At 38.3% G+C, this 20,259-nt stretch overlaps 1 protein-coding gene across 3 annotated transcripts in view; it reads left to right on the forward strand.

The window, feature by feature from the left end:
• FRMD4B (FERM domain containing 4B) overlaps positions 1 to 20,259 on the forward strand; it is a 407,614-nt gene that overhangs the window by 110,327 nt on the left and 277,028 nt on the right. For all 3 annotated transcript variants that reach the window (XM_060202892.1, XM_060202891.1, XM_060202894.1), the window contains exon 2: positions 15,226 to 15,349. The gene's annotated coding sequence lies outside the window, so the exon portion shown is untranslated. The remainder of the gene's footprint in view (positions 1 to 15,225; positions 15,350 to 20,259) is intronic.

Below are 20,259 nucleotides of genomic sequence, written 5' to 3' on the forward strand. Positions count from 1 at the left end.
TTTTTCTTTATTGGGGGTTTATAGTTGACAGTAAACTACAGTAGTTAGTACATGTGTAACTTTTCTCAGTTTCCCACATAACAGTCTTAACACTCTTCACCTACCTAACCTAACACCTCCTCCACTATCACGTTCCAGGACTTGAACACTCCCCCTACCCCAGTCTTTTACTTTGGTGTAGTACATCAACTCCTGTCCAAGTTCTGCTTTGTCTTTTCCCTTCTGTTCTTGTTTTTCAGCTTCTGTCTATGTCATCCCATTTTCATCCTTCTCTTTCTGACTTATCTCACCATAACATGATTTCTTCAAGCTCCATCCAAAATGAGGTGAAGAAGTGAATTCACCATTTTTAATAGCTGAGTAGTATTCCATTGTCATACTAAACCATTTTTATTCACCCATCAATGGGAACTTGAGTTGTTTCCACCTCATTTCCTCTTCTGAACAATACAGTAAACAATGATTCTATGAACATGGCACAAAAATACCTATTTGTGTTGTGGGTGTATTCTTTTCAGTATATACTCAGAAGTAGAATTGCTGAATGATGTTATAATTCTGTGTCTTAATTTTTTGAGGAATTGCCTTGTTGTTTTCCACAGTGACTGTACCACTATACGTTCCCATCATCAAGGTAAAATGGCCCAGGTTTTGCACTTTTCACCAATACTGCTAATTTTTACTGTTAAATTAATATTCAACCTGCTGGGTGTGTAGCAGTGGCTCGCTCTCTCTTTTTCTTAAACGTCTGTAATGAGTGTTAACAAAACATTGCATATGTACATGGAACATTGGTCCTGTCTGAGACTCTTTGCGGGGGGAAATGTAGAAGAGGAAGTATCTGGGGTTTATAATGTTGAGGAAAAAATGCAAACTCCAGAAAAGTCAAATCAAGTGCATATTTAACTTTTGCAAATTAAAAAGCAAGTGTGAATTTCTCTTTTCCTGGTTGGTCTCAGTTTTTTCTTTTTCTTTTTTTTTTTTGTAAATATTTATTTCTTTATTCCCTTTTGTTGTCCTTGTTGTTTTATTGTTATTATGTTGTTATTCATGTTGTCATTGTTGGATAGGACAGAGGGAAATGAAGAGAGGAGGAGAAGAAAGAGAGGGGGAGAGAAAGATAGACACCTGCAGACCTGCTTCACCACTTGTGAAGTGACTCCCCTGAAGGCGGGGATCTGGGGGCTCGAACCAGGATCCTTAAGCTGGTCCTTGGGCTTTGCACCACCTATGCTTAACCCACTGTGCTACTGCCCGACTCTCACGGTCTCAGTTTTTTCAAGTATCACACCATCCAAGAGTGATTCTATTATTTTAAAATATATATGTTTTTATCCACTGACTATAAAGTCAACTCTTTTGTGTAATTCTTAAGGGAAATTTTATCTGTTACAGACGATAGGTTGTGGTAGGCTCTACTGTCACCCTTCCCTTGAGCTGTTCTCGGTGTTAAATTTAACCATACAAAGTTTTCAGTTTGTGGTGGCTTCAGAAATTACTTCCATGTATTGTAATATACAGTTTTACAACCTAGCCTCCCATTGAAGTTTGAAAATAGATGTTTCCAAAGTCTTGAGAAGTACTACTAAAGACATTTAATTTACATGGCTAAACTAGGAGTTGGCTGTCTCTATGAAGTTAGGGAATATTTTCAGTTTCATGTAACTATAATAATTAGTCTAGTGTGCAGTTACAGCTTCATAGTAAGCATAGATAGTGTGTAAGTAAATTAATGTGACCGTGTGCGTGTAAAACTTTTATTTTTATTTATTTATTTATTTACTATATTACAGTATCAGGCAACAAGCTACATTTATCACAAAAGCAGTTTTCTTTCTTTTTTTTAAATTTTTTATTTAAGAAAGGATTAATGAAGAAAAACATAAGGTAGGAGGGGTACAACTCCACACAATTCCCACCACCCAATCCCCATAACCCACCCCCTCCCATGATAGCTTTCCCATTCTCTATCCCTCTGGGAGCATGGACCCAGGGTCGTTGAGGGTTGCAGAAGGTAGAAGGTCTGGCTTCTGTAATTGCTTCCCCGCTGAACATGGGCATTGACTGGTTGGTCCATACTCCCAGTCTGCCTCTCTCTTTCCCTAGTAAGGTGTGTCTGGGGAAGCTGAGCTCCAGGACACATTGGTGGGGTCTTCAATCCAGGGAAGCCTAGCCAGCATCCTGGTGGCATCTGGAACCTGGTGATTGAAAAGAGAGTTAACATACGAAGCCAAACAATTTGTTGAGCAATCATGGATCCCAAGCTTGGAATAGTGGAGAGGAAGTGTTAGGGAGGTACTCACTGCAAACTCTAGTGTACTTCTGCTTTCAGGTATATATTTTGCAGTAGTTTATGGATACGTGTGCAAATAAGCTCTCTCTCACAGAAACTGGTGTATATCTAGGTTATGGGACTTTGTTAGAAAGTGAACTACCTGAGATGAAATTAGAGTGTACTATAAAAGGAAAGGTCTCACCCGAGCAATGAAGCTGAAGGGTTGTCATTCCACACGTGAAGTCTCTGGATACAGTCTGAGCTGAAGCATGTTGAGGTGGCAATCGTTGCTTTGGTTAGGTTGTGATCGGCGGATGCAATATTATTTGGTTTGGATTGGGAGATGCATACGGGAAAGTGGGCCCTATCCAAGGGTTCCAGGACTGGGGGAAGTAGTGGCTCTATAGTGGAGATGTGAGGTTACTGCTGTCTTAGGGTTCAAAAAGACAATCGATAGTTAATATTATCATCACATTATTTGTTAATTGGGTTAACTTTGAAAAGTCCCTTTGTTATGGTTTACTGTACAGTATCCAGTAACTTGTATATAGTTGTGCTATTGGATGCTTCTAATCTACTTGGTCTAGGCTTTTGAGAGAGTCCGCATATCAAGTACATAGCCTATATATTAAAAAGATTCAGTTTGTCTTTTGAGAAACTTTGAGACATACAATTGATTTCCCCCTCTCATATTAATTAACTACTGATTTATATGTCTACATTTTGCTAGGAGTGTACATAAATACCATTTCCACCACCAAAGGACTGTGACCCATCCCTCCTGCCCACTACCACCCCCCACTGGCCCAGGAAGCTGCATGTCTACCACACACCACTGGGTTTTTACTTTGGTGCCCTACTTACAATTTGATCTGGTCCTGCTTTTAGTTTCCCTTTCAGATCTTCTTAGTCAGCTTCTGTTGATGAGTGGGATCATCCCATACTCATCTTTATCTTTCTGACTTAGTTCACTTAACATAATTCCTTCTAGCTCTGTCCAAGATGGGTCAGAGAAGGTGGGTTCATTGTTTTTGATAGCTGCATAGTATTCCATTGTGTATATATACCACAGCTTTCTCAGCCACTCATCTGTTGTTGGGCACCTGGGTTGCTTCCAGGTTTTAGTTATTATGAATTGTGCTGCTATGAACATAGGAGTACACACCTCTTTTTGGTTGGGTGTTATGGAGTCCTTGGGGTATAACCCCAGGAGAGGAATTACTGGGTCATATGGAAGGTCCATGTCTAGCCTTGTGAGAGTTTTCCAGACTGCTCTCCACAGAGGCTGTACCAATTTACATTCCCACCAGCAATGTAAAAGGGTTCCTCTGTCCTACATCCTCTCCAGCATTTGTTGCTGCTGTCCTTTTTGATGTATGCCATTCTTACAGGAGTGTAGTGGTATCTTAGTGTTGTCTTAATTTGCATTTCTCTGACAATCAGTGACCTAGAGCAGTTTTTCATATGTTTGTTAGCCTTTTGGATCTCCTCTGTGGTGAATGTTTTGTTCATTTCCTCTGCCCATTTTTGGATGGGGTCATTTGCTTTTTTGGCGCTAAGTTTGCTGAGCTCTTTATATATTTTGGTGATTAGTTTCTTGTCTGATGTCTGGCATGTGAAGATCTTCTCCCATTCTGTGAGGGGTCTCTCTGTTTGTTTAATAGTTTCTTTGGATGTGCAGAAGCTTTTCAATTTGATGTAGTCCCATTGGTTTGTTTCTGCTTTAGTCTTCCTTGCAATTGGGTTTGATTCATCAAAGATGTCCTTGAGCTGTAGGTGGGAAAGTGTTTTACCAATGTTTTCCTCTAAGTATTTGATTGTTTCTGGTCTGACATCTAGGTCTTTGATCCATTTGGAGTTGATTTTTGTTTCTGGTGAGATAAAGTGGTTCAATTTCATTCTTCTGCATGTTTCAACCCAGTTTTCCCAGCACCATTTATTGAAAAGAGCCTCCTTTTTCCATTTAATGCTTTGGGCCCCCTTATCAAAGATTAGATGCCCATAGGTGTTGGGATTTACTTCTGGGCTTTCAATTCTGTTCCACTGGTCTGTGTGCCTATTTTTGTTCCAGTACCATGCTGTTTTGATGATGATGGCTTTATAATATAGTTTAAGGTCTGGGAGTGTGATGCCTCCATTTCTGTTTCTTTTCCTTAAGATGGTTTTGGCAATTCTAGGTGTTTTCAGGTTCCAGATAAATAATTGTAGTGTTTGTTCTATTCTCTTAAAGAAGCTTGGTGGAACTTTGATGGGTATTGCATTAAATTTGTATATGGCTCTGGGGAGAATATTCATTTTGATGATATTTATTCTTCCAATAGATGAGCATGGGATATCTTTTCCATTTCTTGGTATCAGTTTCTATCTCCTTGAGTAGGGACTCATAGTTTTCAGCATACAAGTCTTTCACTTCTTTAGTCAACTTTATTCCTAGATATTTGATTGATTTTGCTGAAACAGTAAATGGGAGTGATTTCTGGATGTCTTCTTCTTCAGATTTAGTGTTTGCATAAAGAAATGCCACTGATTTTTGTACATTGATTTTGTAGCCTGATACCTTGCTATATTGCCTAATAACTTCCAGTAAATTTCTATTGGATTCTTTAGGTCTTTCTATGTATACTATCATATCATCTGCAAATAGTGAGAGCTTGACTTCTTCCCTTCCAATCTGTATTCCTTTGATTTCTTTCTCTTGCCTGATTGCTATGGCAAGAACTTCCAATACTATGTTGAAGAGTAATGGTGACAGTGGACAGCCCTGTCTTCCCCGATCTGAGGGGGAATGCTTTCAGCTTCTGTCCATTGAGTATGATGTTGGCTGTAGGTTTGCTATATATAGACTCCACTATCTTGAGGAATTTCCCATCTATTCCCATTTTTTGTAGAGTTTTGAGCATGAATGGGTGTTGGATTTTGTCAAAGGCTTTCTCTGCATCTATTGAGATAATCATGTGGTTTTTTGGCTTTGCTTTTATTGATGTGGTGAATGACATTGATTGACTTATGGATGTTGAACCAGCCTTGCATTCCTGGGATGAATCCCACTTGGTCATGATGAACAATCTTTTTGATGTGTTTCTGTATCCGGTTGGCCAAGATCTTGTTTAATATTTTGGCATCTATGTTCATCAGAGATATTGGTCTGTAGTTTTCCTTTTTTGTTGTGTCCCTATCAGCTTTTGGTATCAGGGTGATGTTGGCTTCATAGAAGGTGGAAGGGAGTATTCCTGTTTCTTCAATCTTATGGAATAGCTTAAGAAGTATGGGTATTAACTGTTTCCTGAAAGTTTTGTAGAATTCGTTTGTGAAGCCATCTGGTCCAGGACTTTTGTTGTTGGGGAGATTCTTAATAACGGTTTCAATTTCTTTGTCTGTGATTGGTGCATTTAGATTTTGTAGTTCTTCTTGGTTCAGTTTTGGAAGTGCATAGGTTTCTAGGAATTGTTCCATTTCTTCCAGATTCTCTAGCTTGGTGGCGTATAGTTCTTTATAGAAGTTTCGCAGGATTCTCTGGATTTCTGTGGTGTCAGTTGTGATATCTCCTGCATCGTTTATAATTCTATTAATTTGAGTCTTCTCTCTTTTTTGTTTGGTGAGTCTGGCTAGGGGTTTGTCAATTTTGTTTAATCTTTCAAAGAACCAACATTTGGCTTCATTGATCTTTTGTATGGTTCTTTTATTTTCAATGTTGTTTATTTCTGCTCAAACTTTAGTGATTTCTGTCCTTCTGGTTGCTTTAGGGTTCCTTTGTTCCTCTTCCTCTAAGTCCTTGAGGTGTGCAGTAAGGTCGTTCATTTGGGCTTCTTCTTGGTGTTTAATATGTGATAAGTTTCCCTCTCAGTACTGCTTTAGCTGTGTCCCAAATATTTTGATATGTTGTGTCTTCATTTTCATTAGTTTCCAGGAACATTTGAATTTCCTGTTTGAGTGAGTCTCTGACCCAGTGGTTCTTAAGGAGCATGTTGTTTAGTTTCCAAATTCTATGTCTTTTAATAATTTTCCCTTTGTTGTTAAATGTTAGTTTTACTCCACTGTGGTCACAAAAGTAGTTTTCTGACCCCTAGTTTATAAAATCATGACCAGAGTTTTTTTAATCATGGCATTTCCCCATACCCCATCTTAAAAAAAAAAAAAAAGAAAAGAAAAGAAAAACCTTAAAATCTGTAATAGACCCTTGGATTCTTGCATTAAAACATTAGAGGGCTTCAATTATTCATGAGTGGCGCTAAAGGTTGATGGAGTGTGACAAGCTTTTTTCCCCCCAAGTACCTTAACTTTTCTTGCTATGGCATGAAGATATAATGAGCTGAATTGTGTCTTCTCAAATTTAAGTGGTGAGGTTGAGGTGGGTTCTAATCCAATATGATGGCTACCTTTATAAGAAGGGGGAAAGTTAGCCACTAAAAGAGGTACCATGGGGGCCAGGTGGTTTTAGACCTGGTTGAGCTCACGTGTTACAATGCACAAGGTCCCAGGTTTGAGCCCCTGGTCCCACCTGCAGAAGGAAAGCTTTGCCAATGGTGAAGCAGTGCTGCAGATGTCTCTCTATCTCCCCCTTCCCTCTTTATTTTTGACTGTCTCTATTCAATAAATAAATAAAGCTAATAAAAAATTTAAAAGGAGATTTCAGATATGTGAACATAAAGAAAATACAATGAGGTCTGGAAGGTGGCACAGTGGATAAAGCATTGGACTCTCAGTCATGAAAAAATACAGTGAAAACAGGCCATAAGAGGACAAAAGACAGAGCATCTTCCAGTGAAGAAGGGAGGCCTCAGAAGAAAGCTACACTACTATGATCTTGGTGTAGAATTTCCAGTTTTCAGAAATATAAATGTTGATTATAGGGAGAAGGGGGACCTGGACTCTCAGTGGTAAATTTACTGTAGTATATGCACATGATGACTGTGTCACCCAAAACTAAGTGTTATAATTAAATATTATTTCAAAAGTACTTTAATTTTATTTTAAAATTATTTTTAAATGTCTTCTGTTATGACAGTCTGAGCAAATTACTATAGTGGTTGATCATCTCACTATAAGTCAGTTACCTTGTTCACTAAGACCTTGAACTTATTTGCTTATCCTTAAATATCTAATCTCAAGAGCATGCATTTTTTTAAATAATTTTATTGAGAGGCTAATGGTTTATACATTATACATTATACTAATAATGTATACATTATTATACTAATAATGTATAATATTATACATAATATTAATAATAATAATGTATAATAATATTATACTAATAATGTATAATAATACATTATACTAATGGTTTATACATTATACATTATACAGTTGTTGCTACATGGGTAAAATTTCTCATCTCACTGAGACAGGTGCCTACAAAACATTCTTACCCCTGACTTGGCTCCATTTCCACCATAATGCACTGGAACCCCAAAGCCCTCTCCACCTCCTTTTTCCCCTCCTTTCCCAGAGTCCTTTGCTTTGGGACAATACACCAACATCAGTCCAAATTTCTCCCATTTTTTGCCCTTCTTATTGTTGTTGCCATTGCTGTTTTTGGATAGGACAGGAAAAAAGGGAAGAGAAGATAGACACTTACAGACCTGTTTCACCACTTGTGAGGTAACCCTCCTGCAGGTGGGGAGCTGGGGGCTCAAACCAGGATCCTTACACCAGTTCTTGCACTTCGGATCAGGTGCTCTTAACCTACTGCTCAATCACCACCACCCCTGTCCTTGTTTCTTGAGTTCTACCTATAAGTGAGATCATCTGGTCTTTGTCCTTCATTTTTGGTTTATCTCAATATATTTCCTTTAAGTTCCATCTAAGATGAGGCAAAGAAGATGACCTTATCAAAACAGTTGAGTAGAATTCTATTTTGTGTATATACTACACCTTTCTCAGGCACTCATCTGTCATTGGGCATCTGGGCTGCTTCCAAGTTTTGGCTATTACAAATTGTGCTGCTATGAATAAAGGTGTGCATAGATCTAGTTGCATAGGTTTATTTGTTTCCTTTGTATTCATATTCAAGAGAAGAAATTCCCGATCATAGAGTAGGTCCATTTCTAATGTTCTGAGAAATCTCTAAATTTTCCACACAAGGGTTGAACCAAATTACATTTCTTTTTTTTTTTATTTATTTATTCCCTTTCGTTGCCCTTGTTGTTTTATTGTTGTAGTTGTTATTGTTGTTGTTGTTGTTGGATAGGATAGAGAGAAATGGAGAGAGGAGGGGAAGACAGAGAGGAGGAGAGAAAGATAGACACCTGCAGACCTGCTTCACCGCCTGTGAAGCGACTCCCCTGCAGGTGGGGAGCCGGGGTTCGAACCGGGATCCTTATGCCGGTCCTTGTGCTTTGTGCCACCTGCGCTTAACCCGCTGCGCTACAGGCCGACTCCCCCAAATTACATTTCTACCAGCAGTGTAGAGGCTTTGTTTTTCCCCACGTTGTCACCAATACTAGTTGTTTCTTTTTTTTCTAATGACTTTGCTAGGTGTGAAGTAATATCTTGTTGTTGTCTTTGTTTGCATTTCTCTATTGACCAGTGACTTTGAGCACTTTCTTTCTTTATTTTTATTTTTGATTTAAGAAACTATTAATTAACAAAACCATAGGGTAGGAGGGGTACAATTCCACACAATTCCTACCACCCAATCTCCATTTCCCACCCCCTCCCCTGATAGCTTTCCCATTCTCTATCCCTCTGGGAGCATGGACCCAGGGTCATTGTGGGTTGCAGAAGGTAGAAGGTCCGGCTTCTGTAATTGCTTCCCCGCTGAACATGGGCGTTGACTGGTCGGTCCATACTCCCAGTCTGCCTCTCTCTTTCCCTAGTAAGGTGTGTCTCTAGGGAAGCAGAGCTCCAGGACACATTGGTGGGGTCTTCAGTCTAGGGAAGCCTGGCAGGCATCCTGATGACATCTGGAACCTGGTGATTGAAAAGAGAGTTAACATACGAAGCCAAACAAATTGTTGAGCAATCATGGACCCAAAGGTTGGAATAGTGGAGAGGAAGTGTTAGGGAGGTACTCACTGCAAACTCTAGTGTACTTCTGCTTTCAGGTATATATTTTGCAGTAGTTTATGGATACGTGTGAACATATGCTCTCTCTCACAGAAACTGGTGTATATCTAGGTATTGGGACTTTGTTAGAAAGTGAACCACCTGAGATGAAATTAGAGTATACTGTGAAAGGAAAGGTCTCACCCGAGTCATGAAGTTGAAGGGTTGTCATTCCACACGTGAAGCCTCTGGACACAGTCTGAGCTGAAGCATGTTGAGGTGGCAATCGTTGTGTTGGTTAGGTTGTGATTGGCAGATGCAATATTATTTTATATGGATTGGGAGAGGCATATGGGAAAGTGGGCCCTATCCAGTGGTTCCAGGACTGGGGGAAGTAGAGGCCCTATAGTGGAGATGTGAGGTTCCTGCTGTCTTAGGGTTCCAAAAGACAATGGATAGTTAATGTTATCATCACATTATTTAGTAATTGGGTTAACTTTGAAAAGTCCTTTTGTTAGGGTTTGCTGTACTGTACCCAGTATCTTGTATATAGCTGTGCTATTGGTTGCTTCTGATCTACTTGGTCTAGGCTTTTGAGAGTGTCTGCATATCAGTTACACAGCCTATATATTGAAAAGATTCAGTTTGTGTTTTGAAAAACTTTGAGACATACAATTAATTTTCCCCCTCGTATTAATTAACTAGTGATTTATATGACTACATTTTACTAGGAGTGTACATAAACACCATTCCCACCACCAAAAGACTGTGATCCATCCTTCCCACCCACTCCCACCCCCCACTGTCCCAGGAAGCTGCATGTCTACCCCTCACCACAGGGTTTTTACTTTGGTGCCCTACTTACAATTTGGTCAGGTTCTGCTTTTAGTTTCCCTTTCAGATCTTCTTACTCAACTTCTGTTGATGAGTGGGATCATCCCATACTCATCTTTATCTTTCTGACTTAGCTCACTTAACATAATTCCTTCTAGCTCTGTCCAAGATGGGTCAGAGAAGTTGGGTTCATTGTTCTTGATAGCTGCATAGTGACTTTGAGCACTTTCTCATGTCTTTTACCCCTTTGGATCTCTTTGGTGAAGGTACTTTCCATGTTCTTATGCCATTTAAAAAAAGTTATTTTGTTGCTATTGTTGTTGCTGAGTTTTGTGAGCTTTTTATATATTTTATTTGTTAATTCTTTTTGGACTTTTTATGTTTTTATTTCTTTATTGGGTCATTGTTTTACATATTTGTTAGTTCTTTATCTGAAGTGTGACATGTAATGATCTCCTATTCTCTAGAATATCTTTCTATTTTGGTAACAGTTCCCTTGCTGTACAGGAAGTTTTTAAATTTAATGTATGTTCATTGGTTTCTTTCTTTTTTTCTCCCCTTGCTGTTGGACTCGTGTTGTTAAAGACATTTCTAAAGCATAGATCATAATGTATTCTACTAATTTTTTTCTATGTATTTGATGATTTCTGGTCTAATGGTAATATCTTTTATTCACTTTGAGTTAACTTTTTTTGCCTGGTAATATGTGATGATCTTGTTTTATTCATGTTTCAACCTAATTTTTAAAAATTTTTATTTATAAAATGGAAATATTGACAAGACTGTAGGCTAAGAGGAGTATAATTCCACACAATTCCCACCATCAGAACTCTGGGTCCCATTCCCTCCCTTGAAAGCTTTCCTAATCTTTATCCCTCTGGGAGTATGGACCCAGGGTCATTAGGTCTGGCTTCTGTAATTGCTTCCCCGATGAAGATGGGCATTGACAGATTTATCCATAATCCCAGCCTGTCTCTCTCTTTCCCTGGTGGGGAAGGGATCTGAGGAGGCGGGGTTTCAGGACACAGCGGTAAGGTCTTCTGCCCAGGGAATTCAGGTTAGCATCATGGTATCATCTGGAACCTGGTGGCTGAAAGAGTTAAGATATAAAGCAGAACAAATTGTTGACTATCACAAATATAAAGGCAGGAATATTGCAGATGAATGTTTGGGGTCTCCATTTTGGAAAAAGCTAGTAGATTTGTTTTAGGTATATTCCAAGGGGGCCATGGCTTTACTAGTTTTTGCCTGAACCTGACAGCTAACATGCAGGTGGACCCAAGTTGTTTGTTTGGGGAGAAGGTGTCATAATTGGAAAAACAGCTGGAAAGCTGGATCAGGGAATAGAGTAGCTCCCAAATATGGGAAAAGTATATAAATATTGTTAACTATAAACTCTATTGATTAGGTCTGGAGCCAGTATTCATCACAGGAGCCTATGTAACCTCTACATCCCTGTAGTTCTTTTTTAATTTTTTAAATATTTATTTATTTATTTTCCCTTTTGTTGCTCTTGTTGTTTAACATTTTTGTGGTTATTGATGTCATCATTGTTGGATAGGACAGAGAGAAATGGAGAGAGGAGAGGAAGACAGAGAGGGGGAAAGAAAGACACCTAAGACCTGCTTCACTGCTTGTGAAACGACTCCCCTACAGGTGGGGAGCCAGGGGTCCAAACCGGGATCCTTGTGCCGGTCCTTGTGCTTTGCACCACATGCGCTTAACCCTACATCCCTGTAGTTCTGAGCTTGCGTTCTGTGGTCAGGGCTATGAACATTCCAGGTTGCACTAATTTCAGGACCCATCTTCCTTGGCTAATAGGTGGAGTATGTTGTCCAACCTCTCTTTGGAGAATGAAACAGTCCTTTGTTGATCCACATTGAGGGTAACCCAATTTTACCAATTCCATTTGTTGAAAAGACTCTCCTGCCATCATTTAATACTTTGTGCCCCCTTGCCAAAATTTTGTCTGGTGTGGGAGCTCACAATCATCTTGTACTGGATTCTATGGGTAAAGTTATAGGATACTTTAAATGCATTTGCTTATTTAGTATGTCCAAAGTGCCTAAGACATCCCTCATATTTGTTAAGTTAATTTTGGAATGCATTCTCATATAATTTTAGCTCATCTTTCTTTTTCTCTTTAAATTCCTTCCAAATATTGTTCATTATGGTTCTACTCTGGGATTCTGGGGTTCTCAAGTGAAATGCACATTTTCTTGGTTTGTAGTGCTACTAATCTCAAACAGGAATTCAGGGCATATAGTACCACAAAATCAGAGAAATTACTTGTGTGTAACCTTCGATCAGTTACCGTATTTCCCTGACTCTGTTTCCTCATCTTCATGACATGAGAATACCTGTGTTATTTTCAGTGTTTCTAGAAGCATTCAGAACAACATAAGTGATGTCCTTGGTGTACTCTATAGCTTATGTTGAACACTAGGTATATGGTAGATATTACTGTATAAATACCGCGCTATAACTGCACCACTGGAGCTCCTGATGATAGATATTTCTAGGTAATCAGAAAATGTGTGTGTGTGTGTGTATACATAGTGCATTTCCTTTTTGAATATTTTTATTTATTTATTTATTAATGAAGAGAGACAGAGAGAAATTGAGAAGGGAGGGAGAAATGGAGAGAGAGACAAAGAGATACCTGCAGTCTTGTGAAGCTTTCCCCCTGCAGTGGGGACCAGGAGCTCAAACCTGGGCCCTTGTGCACTGTAATGTGTGCACTTAACTAGATGCACTTCCTGGCCCACTCTATACAATTTTTTTTCTCCAGCTCTTGTGATTCAAGTTGGCATCAATTCTTAAATCTTTGTTAACCCACTATTAAAGGGCTTCCTAGTTCCTTACAGACAATGCTAAATACTGCCTGATATACCATTATTTATGAGACTTAGTCCTCCAAAGAACTTTTGATGCCTGATGGACATATGAAAGTTGTGAAGAGATGATATGATAAAAAAAATTGGGGAGGGGGGCTGGGCGGTAGCACAGCGGGTTAAGTGTGCATGGCACAAAGTGCAAGGACTGGTGTAAGGATCCCAGTTCGAGCCCCCAGCTCCCCACCTGCAGGGGTCTTGCTTCGCAAGTGGTGAAGCAGGTCTGCAGATGTCTGTCTTTCTCTTCTCCTCTCTGTCTTCCCCTCCTCTTTTGATTTCTCTCTGTCCTATCCAACAACAGCTATATATAACAACAATAGCAATAACAACCACAAGGGCAGCACAATGGGAAAAATAGCCTCCAGAGGAGTGGATTTGTAGTGCACCGAGCCCCAATGATAACTGTGGAGGAAATAAAAAAAAAGAAAAGAAATTGTACTGTCATCTCAGTGTTAGTTCTTCCTATGTAACCTTTCATTACAATTATGCTTTTTATGAATCACTTCTCACTGAAGCATATTTGTAAAGTGCATGCTTATCCTACAACGTATCTTCTAGCACATTCTTTCTAAATTATTTTTCTAAATTAAGTGTTTTAAGTAGAAGTCATGGTTCCAAGAGAATTAACAGGCAAGAAAAATCCGCATTTTCCCTTTTGCATTACCCAACGCATTATCCCAGCCCTTTGACTACCATCTATCAATACTAGATATTATTACTCAAGTTTTTTCTTGCTAATGTCATTTTGGTGTTTAATTTAAAACAGCATAAATTGAGAACTCAAAGACAAGTGAACTATTTTTCCTAAAACAGTGTTTCTCTCTTAAAAGGAAGCAATATCACCCTACCAGCACTATAACTCATTATAATTGAACTCTTGTATACCCAGGTCCTGGTAGAAGAAGTGGATTTGTCTTATTGAAACACACCGGTAGTACCTAGACCAGCACCCACTCAGATACAGGGGACGTGGCTCACACTGGTAGTACCTAGACCAGCACCCACTCAGATACAGGGGACGTGGCTCACACCGGTAGTACCTAGACCAGCACCCACTCAGATACAGGGGACGTGGCTCACACTGGTAGTACCTAGACCAGCACCCACTCAGATACAGGGGACGTGGCTCACACCGGTAGTACCTAGACCAGCACCCACTCAGATACAGGGGACGTGGCTCACACTGGTAGTACCTAGACCAGCACCCACTCAGATACAGGGGACGTGGCTCACACCGGTAGTACCTAGACCAGCACCCACTCAGATACAGGGGACGTGGCTCACACTGGTAGTACCTAGACCAGCACCCACTCAGATACAGGGGACGTGGCTCACACTGGTAGTACCTAAACCAGCACCCACTCAGATACAGGGGACGTGGCTGAAAAGAGAAAGGGCTAGCACTTGTTGAGTTCTCTCTCCTCCTTGTCTCCATCTTACACCTTGCATCTACACCTATGACTATGTGGTTTATATGGAATGGAGGGAGGTGAGAGAAGTGCTTCAACAGAAGAGTTTTGAGTGGCTGCAAAGAGGAACAATGAATAACATGTTTACTGTTTCTGTCCTACATGACTTGTCCCATTTTTACAAGCTGGTGCTTTTGAAACTGGGTCCATTATAGACAGTGGGGAAAGGCACTCCCTGACTTAATGAAAATGGGGAAACAGCTGGGGAAAGCCGTTTCTTTTTCTTTTATGAGGAGATTGGTATATACATATGCATCAGTATATTTGATGGCACAAGGCAGTAAAAGTTCATCAGTATTCATGACATGTGTTTCATTTTTCTTCTCAGCCATTAAAAACCAGATCCGGGTGCAGCATCCTGGTTTCAGAAATCCTGAAACACAAATTCTGAAATGATGCTTTATTGAATTCTCCTACTTTGACAGACCTGATTTTACAACTAATTATAGATAACTCTTAGCACTTTGGGAAATCCTCCCACAAAGACAGTAGAAGTCTCTGAAAAGCATATATTCAATGAAATGCCATATATAAGAAGCCAAGTCAGTAACAAATCTGTAGTTGTTAAGGGATTATGGCCTCAATTTTGTCTGTGTTTTAAGATAACTCTATTCTAAATCTTGCCTAATTAGATAATTTTCTAAAACTGTGATTAAACTGTAGACAGCCAGGGAAAATACAAATAAATTAGAAGTCTTACTTGATGTTTCTGGTTCTTCCTTATTTGCCTACAGAAATTTAAGAGCTTCTCCCTTCTGTATTGTAGACTTTTGTGAGAAATCTACAAGAAAGAATGTTTGAAGGAAAAAGATGACATCTGTGTGTGGCAAACAAAATCCAAAGAGTACTGCAGTGAAAATAAGGGGAAGGCAGAAAAATACTTATTAAAGGTAAGGGAACAACTTTATAAATTCTGAACTCTGGTGTGTCAAGACCAAAAGGTAAATTTAGGGAGTGGGATGCCATATACAATCAAAATATTTGTGGGATTCAAAATTGGGAGTCAGGAAGGAGATGAGTTGCCTACCACTGTATAGGGAATGTCAATATTTGAACATCAAGTTGTTGGTGTACATTGTTATTGAATATTAGCCCTGATTATAGTACTCAGCACTCTTCTGGTTTCAGTTATACTGGATGGACTCCTTTTAAGCCTTGCATCCAGAAGAACAGGCCTCTCGTGGCCTTAATTTGCACTCTCCTCTTTCTCTGCCCTCATTGCATACCTGTGCATCCTCCCTTATGCCAAACGTCTATACTGATCACCTGAAAGATTGGAAGGGACAAAAAAAGTCCAAATATTTTTTGTGGGAAGGAAATTTACAAAAAACAAAACTTCCAAAGTTACTTTTATATTGATGAACATATCAATATATTTGTGAATGAACTTAACAGTACTTATCAAAATGTTAAACAACCTATATATAAGCTTGTTAAATCTGGTACTGTTTCAGTTACAAAAATGTGGCCACAGGTTATATGTCTATTAATAAAAGTAGGTAAGTAAATGATGGAATTTCCATTTAACAGATTACTTTGTGACCTTTAAAGATTATTAGGACTAGGGCCAGGTGGTGGCACACCTGGTTGAGCACACATGTTACAATGTGCAAGGACCTAGGTTCAAGCCCCCAGTGACCACCTGCAGAAGGAAAGTTTTGGGACTGGTAAAGCAGTGTTGCAGGTGTCTTTCTGTCTCCTCTCTATCATTCCTTCCCCTCTAGATTTCTGGCTGTCTCTATCTGATAAATAAATAAAGACAATAAAAAGATTAAATATTTTAATAAAAGATTATTAGGACATTACTTTAAAAAATTTGCTGGAACTAGACATTTGATGATCATGTTTGTTATAAGCAAATAAATACAAGTGTCTATCAACAAATGAATGAAAAAGCAAGATTTACTATGTAGCAGAATAGCATTAATACATAAAGAAAAATATAGTTCTGGTACATGCTACAACACAGATAAACATTGAAAATGTTAAGTGTCAAAATTATTGGTTGAAATTTCTAGAATACCCATTCATATTCTAGAAACATATTTGTATCTACAAATGTCTCTAGAAATATTTGTATCAAACATCTAGGTCAGCCTTTATATGAATTATTTTAAAGAAATAAATTCATAGAGATAAAAGTAGATTAGATATTACCATGAGCTGGGACTTAAAAAGAATGAGGAGTGATTGATTAATGGATACTTGTTGGAATGATAAAAAAATTCTTTTGTAAGTAGTCCTTGTAGTTGCAGAACATTGTGGATATAACTGATGGAGTCAAACTATACCTGTAAGAATGGTTTAAATGAGATATTCATATTTGTATTATGCATGCATAAGTATATACATTTAAAAAAACTTTAAGAAGAAATAAAATGAATATACAAGAAAACAAAGCACATGAAATCATGCTCTCACATTCATAATATACATTTAGATTCTTTAGATGGACATGTCTAACACATGGAATTAGGGGAAAAGCAAGAGAGAAGAAAAATTATTTCTGTATGCCTGTGTGTTTTTTGCATTTTTCTCACAGTAAATATTTCATAATCTTCAAATTAAAAGGGATTTTTTTCTCTAAAAGTCACTCTGACTGGTAGAAATTTGCAATTGCTACAATTATTTTGGTTGCCACCAAAAATAATTCAAAATGGTCTGTTTTCAGTTGAACTTACCCAAGTTTAATATCCCTGTGCAATGTTTGACCTGAAGTAAGAATTTAATTACAGTTTAAATGTAAAATAGTTATGCATTTCAAGATGAAATTATATCTTGTGGAAAAACAGTCTCTCAATATAGAAATAATTTGAACTTACCCCTCCCTCAATGAAAGCCTGCTCTCCTATCTAGTAATTTAAAGCAAAAAACAGAAATATTTCTGCTTGCAGTTTTATACCCTTCTCTTTGGTAAAGTATTTAGGACAAATAAAACAAAGTATTTTGTTACAAGAAAAAAAAAAAAAAAAGAGCCTCAGTATCAGACTACCTACAAACCTTTATGCTTAATAGGATATTTTCAAACCATTATAAAGTCACAGGAAACAACTTTAATGGGTTCACTTGCTTTATAAAAAATTGAATCACTATAGGGTGATTGATAATAAGTTTGCATAAGAGAAAATATAAAAGTATGTACATACTATTCATATTAATAGACTTCATGTCTTCAGAAAAATTGATGAAATACTCAGGGAAGAATTCTTTCTTGCTAGCTTTATTTTTTTATTTGTTATCTTTGTTTTACAAAATTATATGTCAACAGGGGTTTAAATCCACATCATTCCCACCACCAGAGTTCTGAATCTTCAGTCTCCACACTACAATCCAACACAGTTCCCTTAAAGGTGTAGACATGGACCAACCATCATCTCTACAACTATCTGTCCACATTTATACATAATTTCCCCTCCTTTTTTTTTTCTGATTCAGTCCTCTTTGGAAGAATTCTTTACTACATGATTTCTACAAATCATGTGAATCATCAAGAAAGGGATATATCATGAGGAAATATAAAATGACATATATATGAGTACTCATTATGCAATATAAAATAGTTTCCCGGAGTAATCCTAGAGAAAAATCAAAAGGTATTGATCCTTCCCGGAAACATTTTTTATTAGTGATATACAAAATTATGGTATAAAAGTGGTATAATTCCACACCGTTCCAACCATCAGAGTTGTGTGTTCCCATTCCCTCCATTGGAAACTACAGTAACAAGGTCACAGATATGGGCTGACTGTTATTTCTGTGACTCTCTGTATATTTGTATATGTTTGCCCATTTTTTCTATGGCCCTGCCTTCTCTTTTTTTCTAAGTCCCATCCACACCTCTTGTTACTTCCTAATTCCCTTTCTTTATTCCTCTTCTCTCTCCAGTCCTGATGGGATTGGAGTTCAGCGCCCTCTGATCATCTTTCTCTAATATTTCTCCCCCGCTGGATGTATGGACTAAAATTCTTCATGAAGTGCAGAAGGTAGGAGCTCTGGCTTCTGTAACAGCTTCTCCACTGGAGGAAAGAAAGGAGAGAGAAGGAGGAGGAAACAAACCACAGCACTGAAGCTTCCTTTAGTGTAGTAGAGGCTGGTTTCAGACTTTGATCACACACATAGCAAAGCCACACACTATCCAAGTGAGCTATTTGCCAATCTACAGTTTAAATTCTTTTTATTTAAATTTTCATGTCTGCACTGTGATCTTTCTCTTAGTCCTGGTTGATAGCTCTGAGGTACCTCCTGAAGTATTAGTGAATAGAGATTAGAGAGGGACGTCCCGCAAATGTTCTAGTCCTGACTAAATATGCAAGTTAATGTGCTTCTCTGACTTCCCATACTGGGTGATATTATTAACTGGCACAAAGTGCTTTCTTTGGTAGAACTCAGTCTCACGTTCCCTTCTGACTCCAGGCTCTAGGCAGGTATTACTAATAAATTAGTGCTAATAAGAGTGGGAAAATTCTCTCATTCAAATCTTAGGATACAATTACTCCCCTCTTTACAGTCTTTGGTGGTGTTCTAAGATGATTTTTTTTCCTATAGCAAACATACAAGTTTAAAAATAAAAAAAGTCCGCATGAATGCAATTTAGGTTTGTAGCAGTGGAATCCTGCATTCCAGCCCTCTCATAATCCATACCCAGAGCTTAGCTATAGCACACTACACAGGTGCTACACCTAACTGGAAGAGCAGTGTTTTATACCCCAGTGCATGTCAGAGGTACTATACCTGGCCCATCCTGTTGTTTATCTTTGGAGTGCTATTGATATCTTGTAGCGTATGCCCCATCATAATTAGCATGCCCTTGAAATTTCCTTTGTGTGAGGTGAGGATATAGTCTGTACTCCTTGTTGAACTTTAGTAAAAGCTGTGTCAGGTGTAAAAATGCCCAGCCTGTTATGGTTGGCATTGAAAACATAGTTGTTTTTCTTTCTCTAGTGCTAAGAATTTACCTTAATAGACTTAATTATACTTTATATTAATTACACTTTTATATTAGTTTTCTACTGACATATAAAGTTAATAATTTGATGAAGGAAAACTGTAGTGTAACTGTTATGCAGTAGGCTGGAGTGAGGTGGGGCCCAACTTGGCTCTGCCACTTAACTTACTTTGGAGCCTTTGTTGAGCTAACTGAACCATGTCTTCATAAAAAGAATGATAATGATTATGCCTACCTCATTGTGATCCCCTTATAAAATAAGTGTTATTTTTGTATTGGCTTCATTCAAAGTGTAAAGCATCATTGAAGAAAGTGAGTGGAATCACATCTAACTTCCCTACAACTGAAAAGATATGTTATTATTCCTATTTTTAAAGTCCCTGTTTCTGCTGACATCCTCTTGAAAGGTGAGGTCAAAAGATACCATGTGTTCTTGAATCTCAAAGCCACTGAAAGTGGGGTTTAGGTACTAGGTCAACAGAGTCAATATTTGATTTTTAAATGGTGCAATGGAAGTGAACTTTCCTCCATGGCCAGTGGGGTGTGCTCTCTGAACAGAATAACTGCTTCCATAAACCGTTTCCCCACTTCACCTCAGGGAAGGGATATGAAACTCAAGGAGCATCAAGTTCGACTTTGCCGTTAATTTCCTGGCTCCTTTTTTTTTTCTGGTAAATTTAACTCCATACACATTGTGGTGGCAATATAATTGACTATTATTTCTTGATTGTCCTCTCTAACCAATATATTTTTCAAGTGGAACAAGGTATGCTGGAGGAGTTTGCAATATAAGGAGGAGTGATGCTACTGTAGTGGGTAGCTGCTAAGACAGCACTGTGAAAATGAGATAAGTGA

The sequence above is a fragment of the Erinaceus europaeus genome, chromosome 12 (genome assembly GCF_950295315.1).
Source record: "Erinaceus europaeus chromosome 12, mEriEur2.1, whole genome shotgun sequence".
Taxonomy (NCBI): Eukaryota; Metazoa; Chordata; class Mammalia; order Eulipotyphla; family Erinaceidae; genus Erinaceus; species Erinaceus europaeus.